This window comes from Arvicanthis niloticus, chromosome 7 (genome assembly GCF_011762505.2).
Source record: "Arvicanthis niloticus isolate mArvNil1 chromosome 7, mArvNil1.pat.X, whole genome shotgun sequence".
NCBI lineage: Eukaryota > Metazoa > Chordata > Mammalia > Rodentia > Muridae > Arvicanthis > Arvicanthis niloticus.
Window position 1 is genome coordinate 19,051,305 of NC_047664.1, and position 10,352 is coordinate 19,061,656.

The window sequence follows — 10,352 nt, forward strand, 5'->3', positions numbered from 1 at the left end:
GACATTTGAGAGCTCCCCTATTTATCTTTTACTTATTAGGAAAGATACTCAGATAAAATGAGACAGGACTTACATGCTTCCAAACTACTTGAACAAAAGAAAGCCTTAATAATGTGCCCCACAGCAAACAACACCAAGGTGAAAGCCTGAGTAGCAGATTAGTGGACGCTTGCAGAGAATTGCTGCAACCTACTGAAGAAATAACTAAGTTGTCATAGTTTGCAGATTTGAGTATTGCATTCCCACATGACACCTGCTATTGAAAGCCACCTGTCATTCTGCGTCAGGGACTGCACTGAAGTAACATACATGACCTAGTAACTGAGACACAAGTGGAAACCAGCTTTCACTTGTTTCATTTCAAACTATTTGGTCATTATAAATTTTAATTGCATTCCATTTCTGCCCCATTCTTGAGTTAAAGTTTCTTGAATTTTTTCAAGTTATTATGTAAAGCAGCAAGTGGATGCTAAAACATTAGAAGCAAGAATGTAAAGACAAAAATCTTCAGTCTCTCTGAAAATATTCAGAAGGCACCCTTTTGAGATCTACACAAAGCTTTGGATTGCTAGACTGCTTCTGTGAAATACCATTATTACAAGTGTTCAAATGTCTAATCCATAAGGAAAAGAGTTGTGTTTGTAACATCCAGTTGCTAACCTAGAAAGTTTAATATTTAAATAATGATGGATGAGGTTAGCTATGCAAGTATGTTAGGATATCTAAGTAACTGTGGAGAAAATTATACAAACAATATATCCTAAAACACCATAACTAACAAAAATTAATTATTTAAAAATTTGAAATAAGAGAGAATTAGATAAAATATAAACAGAGAAAACATAAAAATAATTCATAAAAGCCAAGACATATTATCCTAGTTAGGGTTACTATTGCTATGATGAAAAACACCATGACCAAAAGAAAGTTTGGAAAGAAAAGATTTATTTGGCTTATACTTCTACATTGTAATCCATTACTGAAGAAAGTCACAACAGGAACTCAAGCAGAGCTGAAACCTGGAGTCAGGAGCTGATGCAGAGGCATTCATTGACTTGTTCAGCCTGCTCACTGGCTTCACTAGCCCAGGGATGGCACCACTCACAATGGGCTGAGCCCTCTCCATCAGTCACTAATGAAGAAAATGTCTTACAGACAGATCTTACGGAGGCATTTTCTCAGTTGAGACTTTCTCCTTTCCGATGACTCTAGCTTGGGTCAAGTTGACATAAAAGTATCCAGCAAACATTTCAATATAGACATTAATGTAGATGACCTAAACATGCTAGTTGAAAGACAGATTGCCAGAGTGAATTTAAGACCATTTAGCACATAAAATACATAATCCACAAAATGCATGAAAAGCTCTGACCCTGCTGCAAGGATAAATACACAAATGCGTAGTTATAGTTGGGAAATTCAGCACTCAATTCTTCACAACTGCAAGAGCTGCATAAATACAATGTCAACAGAGATATAGAACTCAGTTACCAACACAAGCAAACTGACGGAAAAGCCAGTGGTGGCATTCTGGCAAGTACTCAAAGGAGATACTCACCGTGATAAACTGAGTCCTGGGCCATCAAATAAAACTCAACAAATGTAAGAGTTAAGCCAGGACAGCCATCTCCTGTTACCAGTCAAGACTTCCAATGGAGGGATGGGGACACCAACCACCCACAAAACTTCAACCTGAAAGTTTTTCTGCCTACAAGATGTGTAGAGATAAAGATGGAGCAGAAATTGAGGGACTGGCCAACCAATGACTGGCCCAACTTGAGAGAGAGGAATGAGAGAGAGGCCACTCTGACACTATTAATGTTATTCTCCTATATTTGCAGACAGGAACCTAGCATAACTGTCCCCTGAGAGGCTTTACCCAGCAGCTGATGGAAATAGATGCAGAGACCCATAGCTGAATATTAGGTGGAGATCAGGGAATCTTGTGGACTTGAAATGCCAAGTCGAGTTGATATCTATGGGAGACCTCCCCTTCTTTAATGAGAAAGGGAGGGGTGATGGGAGGAGGGAGGTGAGAGTGAAAGACTGGGAGAAGGAGAGAAAGCTGCAATCAGGATGTAAAGTAAATAAATTAATAATTATTATTTTTAAAGAGTGAGGGCAAACAGGCAAGAACCAAAATTTCTTTCTTCCATTTTTTCTTTCCTCTAAACCCTCCCATATATTCCTCCTTGCACTCTTTCAAATTCATGACCTCCTTTTTCATTAATTGTTATTACACACACACACACACACACACACACACATATATATATATATATATATATCCTAAATATAACCATATAACCTACTCAGTCTGTATAATGTTACCTGTATGTATGTTTTCAGGGATGACCAGCTGGTATTGGATAATCAATTGGTATACTCTTACCAGGGGAAGCATCTCTCCCTGCCTCAGCAATCCTCAGTTGCCTGTAGTTCTTTGTGTAGGGCTGAGGCTTCTTGAGCTTTCTCCCACTCACCTTGGCATGCCTGTGGTTGTCCTTGTTCAGCACACGTTCAGGCTGTGGGTGTAGCTTCTGACATTGCTAGGAAACACAATTTTACAGCAAACTCCCTGATCCCATGACTATTTAAAAAAAAAAAATCTTTCTGTTCTCTCTTCCACAATGTTCCCTGAGCCTTAGGTGTGGACATGTTTTGGAGGTGTGTCCACTAGGACTGGGCTCCACAGCTCTGCAGTTTGGTTGTTGCGGTTTTCTATGGTGTTCCCCATCTGTTGCAAGTCTTTTTATTCAGACCGCCACCAGAAAGTATGGTCCAGATTTAGGGTAGGTCTTCCTGACTTCAAATGATCCATTGTGAAGGGGAGTATTCTCACTTCTAATGATCTGGTTAAGAAAACCTCTCACAGGTGTGCCCAGCTGCTTGGGTTGATTGTACATGCAGTCAAGTTGACAACCAAAACTAGCCATCACAACTGGAAAGTGTGGGAGAAAACAGGCCACAAGTATCTGTTAGTTCTCCCCAAAGTATCGATTTCTGCTGTGCAGTAATTTTAAGCTATTATCTACCGCCCTATCTTAACATATTTTTTTCACTGAATAAATGTGCAATAATTAATAATCATGAAATACAACTGGGCATGAGAGTTGATGATTGTAATCCCCGCACTCCATAATTAGAGGTAGGATAATCACACATTCAAGCCAGGAAGGGTTGCAGAGTTCCAAGGCCATCTGGGAGTCTACATGTTTGAGTTTGAGGACAGCTTGGGCTATACAGCGAGATGCTCTATGAGAAAAGAAAGTAAAGCCAGCAAGATGGCTCAGCAGGCAGATCCCTGCTGCCCACCTGATGACTTGACTGTCATCCCCAGGAGGTCATGGAAAGAGAGAACCAGCCCCTTGAAGATCTTCTCTGACCTCCGCATGTATACTGTGGTACGCCCACACATACACATGCACACACCTGATAAATAAATACATATAATTTTTTTCAAACACATCAGAAATATGCCTAGAGTAAAGAGGTGAAAAGGGGTGCTTAGAACATACTGTGATGGCTATTCTGGGCTGTCAACTTGACTACATCTGGAATGAACTACAGTTCACACCTGTGATAAGGATCTTGAGGGACACATGCTCTCAACCCAGATCTTGAGGCACACCTTTAATCTAGATTATACCTTCTCCTGGAGGCCCATGTAAAGACAATAGAAAAAAGAAGCCCACTCATTGGAACTTACTTTTTCAGGAGTCCAGCTTATACAGAAGACCAGCTAAAATGCCAGCCTCATAAGACTAAGCTGAAAGAGTTAAAAAATTCCAAAAACTCCTAACAGGCTGAGCAGAACCAAGAGTGCAGGTCAGCTTGGTCGTGAGCTCTGTGTTTCATGAACTTGGCTGACCACAAGATAGATGGTTGATTACGAATAGGCTCTTTGAGAATAGCCTATACAAAATGTTCCCTATGACTGTTCCTTGGACCCTGTCACAAACTGAATAATGGGCTGGGACTTTCCACAGGTAACCCTCCAATAACCCTCCTTCACTGCCCCTGGGTTGTGGTTTCCCTCCTGGGTTGTGTTTTTTTCCTTGTGGCTTTTGCCTTTAAATTTTCTCTGCCTCCAAAGCTCTGGGGTCAGACCCCACTACCCCTGCATGGGTCATGGGTCTTGACTCAGCATGTTGAGTGAAATATACCTCTTGCTGATTGCATCAAGTTCGGTGTCTTGTGAGTTATTGGGTGGCCGTGAATTCCTGAGACTTGGGTGAGGTCCTCCCCTCGTGGGGGCCTTACAAAGCTACTACTAAATTCTTGGACTTTCCACTCACAGCTGCAGAGTCAGATTGCAGTCTGTAAGTCATTCCAATAAATTCCCTTTAGATACATAGATTCACTCAATAAATTCTGTCACTCTAAAGAACCCTGACTAATAATAGGTATACCCCACCAAAATCCTATAGTTACTATAAGGAGTTGAAGTATATAACTCAGGCAGTCTACAGTATTATAAAATTATATTCTTGAGCTTTAAAGTTATAATCTAGGAGAGGAATAAATCTGTTGAGATGATCAAATATTCCACATTTTATCTGAGGGGAGATGTCTATAAGTAAAATTCTGAACATTTAAGATTCTTGCCTTTTGTTCTACCTATCATTCATGATTCTATTATTATTATTATTATTATTATTATTATTATTATTATTATTGTGGATAAAAGTACTGGAAGCTCTTGCAGAGGACTCAAGATTGAATCTCAGTTACCCACATGATAGCTCACAATCACCCATAAGGGGACCTGAAATTCTCTTCTTAGAGGACACCATAAGGTGGTTCAGGTGGTTTACATACATACATGCAGGCAAAACATGCATACACATAAAAAGAAAATGTTTGTTTGTTTGTTTACCTGTTTGTTTTTCAAGACCGGGTTTCTCTGTGTAGCCCTGGCTGTCCTGCAACTTATTCTGTGGGGCACATTGGCCTCAGAACTCAGAAATCCACCCATCTCTGCCTCCCAAGTGCTGGGATTAAAGATGTGTTCTACCAACTCTTGGTTTAAAATTCTTTTTAATGAATTAATGTTTTCTGGCTTTGAACTGTATGCAAATGTATGCAACACATTATCTTTCTTTTGTATCTTGCTCAACACTGGGAAGTTCAACTGTGTTTTTGACTATAGTTAAAAAATCATTAATTTTTTTATTGCTACTAATGTTCACTTACATGACTATGCCACAAGTTTTTTGTTTTGTTCTGTTTATGTTGTTGTAGCCTATGCTGTAGTTTTTTATGAAGTAATTTTATCCGTTCTATTTTGGAGTTGTATCTAGCCTGGGGAGATTGTGGAGAACACCTCTGTGTGCCTCTTGGAGTTGTGTCTAGTCTGGGGAGATTGTGGAGTTGTATCTAGCCTGGGGAGATTGTGGAGAGCACCTCTGTGTGCCTTTTGGCATTTATCAGCATCCAGTCTTCAGGCCACGTCTGTGGTGGTGAAGTGGCTCACTTGGGTGTGTATTTAATTGGGTGTTGACCTCTTTTTTCCTAGACAGTTTCCATCTCTTAATAGCCTATTGATGAAGTTAACACCCACATGATCCAATCATTTCTTAATATTGCCACTAGCCCAGAACCCAGTTAACAAGTCATAAACCCTGTTGAGGGGAATACTTCATATCCAAATTGTAACTACAGGTTTTCCAAAATGTCTGCAAAAAGTCAACTTGAAGAAACAAATATGTATTTTCAGTGTGTGGTCACTTGGTTCTCTTGTTTCTGAACCTGTGTCAGGAGGTTATGAGAAAGGAAAAATGTTCACCTCAGGACAGCCAGAGGGCAGAGAGAGGAAGAGGCAATCAAGTGTGGTTAGGGGAAAGATAAATTCTTTCTGGGCATGCCCACAGGAACTTTCTTCCTCGGCTCCCACATTTGTTTTTTTGTTTGTTTGTCTGTTTGTTTGTTTTTTGGTTTTTTGAGACTGGGTTTCTCTGTGTAGCCTTGGCTGTCCTGGAACTCACTCTGTAGACCAGGCTGGCCTCGAATTCAGAAATCCACCTGCCTCTGCCTCCCAAGTGCTGGGATTAAAGGTGTGCGCCACCACTGCACGGCAGCTCCCACAGTTTCTACAACTTCTCAATAATCAGTCCAGTTATGAGCCCCTCATTGGGTTGGTTAATCTACTCATGGGATTGGAGCCTGAATGATTCATTTTCCAGAATGTCACTTATAAACCACAAGTCATCAGGTACATCATCTTCATGCAAGAACCTTTTGGGAACATTGATATTCAAACCATAACAAACAACCTCATTTAAAAACTCACCACTTATTTCAGAAACATCCTGCAGGGAAAATGTTTACTTGTTTGTTTTTCTGGTTCAGGATCCAATATAAAATCCAGAATCACATGTTTCACTAATCTGTAACAAGTTTAACACAAATCATTTCTCTTCTGGCCTCACAGTCAATACAAATACTCCTATGAGCTCCATGTACCAAAATGTGTGGGGATTTCCCCTGCAACCCCTGCCCAGACTCCACAACACAATGTTCTACAGCTCAGGTCCACTCAGATGCTGTCTGGACATAATCAGATCTTACAAGTTGAGGAATCAGTCCTACAGATGTGGTTCCAACTAACCAGAAACAACCAGGTTCCTGCAGCTTTCTCCTTGGGTTGTATATGAATTGGTAGAATACCATCAGAACTCAGGACTTTACCAGTTTATTATAAATAACGTTAAATACATGTGATGGCTATTCTTGATTGTCGATTTGACAACATTTGGAATTAACTAAAACCCCAAAATGGAGGGCACATTTGTGAGGGCTTTCTGCTTAATTTGAAGGGAGAAGATCTACTTCTAAACTGGATCTTTGAAGCAGGAAGACAAGTCTTTAATCCAGATCTTGAGGCAGGAACACAGACTCTTAATTCAGAAGAGTGAGCCACACCTTCTCTTGGAAGCCTATATAAGAAGGAAGGAAGGTTTTGCTCTTTGTCTGCTTGCTCTTGCCTGGTTAGCAAGTCCATTCCTTTGCTGGCATTAGAGCCTATCTGTTGGAGATTTCAGAGTATACTGAAGACCAGCTGAGTCAGTCAGCCTCATGGACTGAGCAACTTTCGGATCCTGGGACTTTCTGTTCATAGCCAGTCATTGTTGGATTAGCTGGAACAGAGCCTGTAAGTCATTCAGTATATATATACACATATATGGAGGCAGAGACAGAGAAAGACAGAGATTCATTCCATGAGTTCTGTTATTCTAGAGCAGCAGTTCTCAACTTGTGATTTGGAGAAAGCTCTTATTTCTGATGGTCTTAGGAACTGAGACACTGCTCAGTTGCAAAATTACAGTCATGAAATAGCAACAAAAATAATTTTATGGTTGGGGGTCACCACAACATGAGAGAATCCTGACTAATATAATAGACACAAATGAACAATTAGATGAAGGTGGTTCCAGCCAGCTATGGTGAAGGTGTGCGAGATAGGGGTTGTTCCCTCTCTGAGCCTGCTGCTCTCCCAGTACCCTCACATGTTTAACAAACCAGAAGCTCATCAAATCTAAAGAGTTTTTACAATGCTTGTTTTTCTGTCCTAGCCCCTTTCCAGAGGTTGTTAGATGCGGCTGAGATATCCAGCAGCTCGCCCTCTAATCATCTGGCCCCATCCTAAGGATGCCTGATAGCACCCCATGTCACCTATTTAGCATAAAATCATGTATTATATATGAAAAGTGGCATTGTTACTAATAAGAGATATGCCTATCACTCAGGAAATTTTGGGATATTTTAGTTCTATGGTAGAAACGATAGAAAAGCCAAATATATTTCATATTATTCTGGATCATATCCATTTGGTCTTCTTTGATCTAGAATAGTTCTCCAGTCTTGTCTTGACATTTCTTAAAAAATGGAGTCAGTTATGGAAAAGAATATCCTTGATGTACTAATCTTATATTCTCTTATACTTAAATCTACGTTGTGCATTTTCAGAATGAAGAAACTCCACAGACGTGACATTATGTGTTTCTTGGTTCATGATATCATGAAACAGATAATGTCTACTTTTCCCTTTACACTTAAGGCCAACTATTTTTTTAGGCCAGTTCTTGCTATGTAGCCTAGCTTCCTACTCTCGATGGCCCTGTCTCAGCCTCTTGAGTGGCAGGATTATAAGACATATGCCACTATATTAGGCTAGTAATATAAATTTTAATAATTTAGTTAAGATAATAGGATCTTCCAGGCTTCTCAGCTACAAAGCTATTTATTTGTCTTTGATATGTTCTGAAGTTGTTTGATGTTGCCTTTTGAGACAAGGTCTAATTCTATATGCCAGGCTAGCCTGAAATTTGTTGTGAACTACTGTGGGGATTACAGGCATGAAGTACTGTAGTGGCTCATCTTGGTTGTCAACTTGATCATATCCACTAAAAACTAAAACACAAGCTAGTAGCCAGTCCTGTGAGGGATTTCCTTATGCAATTGCTTGAAGATGAAAGGCCCACCCTAAATGTGGGCGGTGCTTCTCACAGCAGTGCAGATAAAAGTACAGATAAAAGAAGAAGCAAACTTCACACTTTGCCTCCTTACTCTCTTTCTTTACAGATAGTAGAAGCAACTTCTCCAGGATTCCAATGCAGTCTGAAGACTGGCTCTCCAAGCATCCTAGGTCTTGAGCATCAGATCTGTGGACTGTACTAGAATCTTGGCCTCTCCAGTGTGTGACAGACATCATTGGACTCCCCAGACTGTAAGCCAATATAATAAATCTTTGTTTACTACATTTTTATTTATTCTATCTTTCTGTTAGAAAGGTAGGCTATATGTTTTAATTGTTATTATTTTAGTTATTGTTCAAGCATTTAAATTATTTTAAAATATTTACTTCTTTTTATTCCTTTCTGTTTCAAGCCTTATACATTTTATTTTGTTTTCTTGTCTCTTGTACTTGCTGGGACAGTATCAAATACTCATGAGAATAGTGGATGTTCTTGTCTCATTCCCAGCTTTATGGTGGAAGGTTTTGATAATTTAGTATTTAATATATTCTCTATAGTTTTTTTTTTTTAGAGTAAATTTTAATGAAAAATATCTTTGTCCCTGGATACTGGCTGTTTTCAGTATCACAGCTGCATGTCAATCATACTGAACACCTCTTCTGAGTCTACCTTTATTAGATATAGATACTAATTTTATTTACAAACCCTTTAATATTGATCCAATCTTGGGCTTCTCAGATAAACGTTGTTGTCATGTATAACAGCTGGAGGAGTAGTCTTACTTTCAGAATAAGTCCTAGTAACTCTCAATGATAAATTTTTTTAACTCTATGGCCCAGGTAGCAATTAGTTTTGCTCTCCAGCTCCTTTTTCCTTTTCCAAACACAATGATTACATAATAGATCACCCCAACAGTGAGGGGTCTAGAAAACAAGAATCCCTCTATCCCTCTTTCCCCTATGAGTTATTAATTAATTCCAGAGCTTCCCTGTAAATGTCACTTTTATTTCCTCAGAAGAAGGGGTAAGATGACAGCCATACCCACCTGTGCGAATGCACAGCTTGGGCAGAGCTTCGAGTGTTTCTTTCTCTATTCTAACTCTAGGCCTCATCCTGGAAGCTTCTAGGCTCTGTACAATCAGATCTTCTGCAAGGCCAGATCCTGAAGGCTTCAGCTTCCAGTGTCCATCTGCTAACCTAGGACTAAAATTTTCCAACCTTCTAGATTTAATGCTGAATAAACTTACTTTTTCTAGCTTTTTCTGAACTCTGGCTGGCTGTTTCAACTCAGCTGTTCTGGCTCAAACTCCTCCCCAAGCTGACAGATGGATTCAAATTGGCTTCTCTTGGCTTGTGACTGAATTGCTCTGCTTGGAAAAACTGCCTCTGAATGTCACAAACTGAACTGCACTGACTGCACCAACTAAACAGAACTGCATGAACTCCACTTCTCCCTGCTCTGCTCTTAAGTAGCCTCTCTTGCCTGTCTGTTCTCAGGAGAGCTGGGCATATTCCATCTCTGACTCACTCTGTCAAATCTTTCTCTGATTGTCACTTTCTCTGCCCCTCAGTTAGATGGCAAGGATTGGGATTAAAGGTGTGTGCTAAAGGCATGTCTATTCCAGCCATGGGGATTGAGGCTGTGCGCTAATGTGTCAGTATTTCATCCAGTTCACACAGACCGAGGTCTTTGGATGTTATTCCTTGCTGGACTAAAATTCCTCTGTACTGCCCAGGTGGGCAGTTCCATTCAGTCTCTGATGAGGCTGCATTCTATTTGGCTGCAAATGGCTTCGCTCAAAAGCATCTTACTTCTATGTTATCTAGTCACGTTGAGCCTTTTAGTTAGTATTAATACACTCTGGTGCCATGTGA